Source organism: Antrostomus carolinensis, unplaced genomic scaffold, assembly GCF_000700745.2.
Source record: "Antrostomus carolinensis isolate BGI_N321 unplaced genomic scaffold, ASM70074v2 scaffold46063, whole genome shotgun sequence".
In the NCBI taxonomy this organism is placed as follows: Eukaryota; Metazoa; Chordata; class Aves; order Caprimulgiformes; family Caprimulgidae; genus Antrostomus; species Antrostomus carolinensis.
This window is the reverse complement of record NW_010305361.1, coordinates 5,404-5,606: the sequence shown is the minus strand read 5'-3', so window position 1 is coordinate 5,606 and position 203 is coordinate 5,404.

Genomic DNA, 203 nt, shown 5'->3' with positions numbered 1-203 from the left:
GGCGGTGATAACGTGACAGGGTTCACCCCCTGTTCCGTAAAGACTGAGAGAGGCGCGGGCCAGCAGGCTGAGCTGAGGTGGAAGAAATGGTGTTTTTTACCTCAAGGTGAATAAATATTAAAAAAACCCCCAAAACCTTGGCCGTGTGCTTTTTAACTACGGGCTGCTTGCACCGGGGGCCTGCAGGACAGATGGGGAGGGAC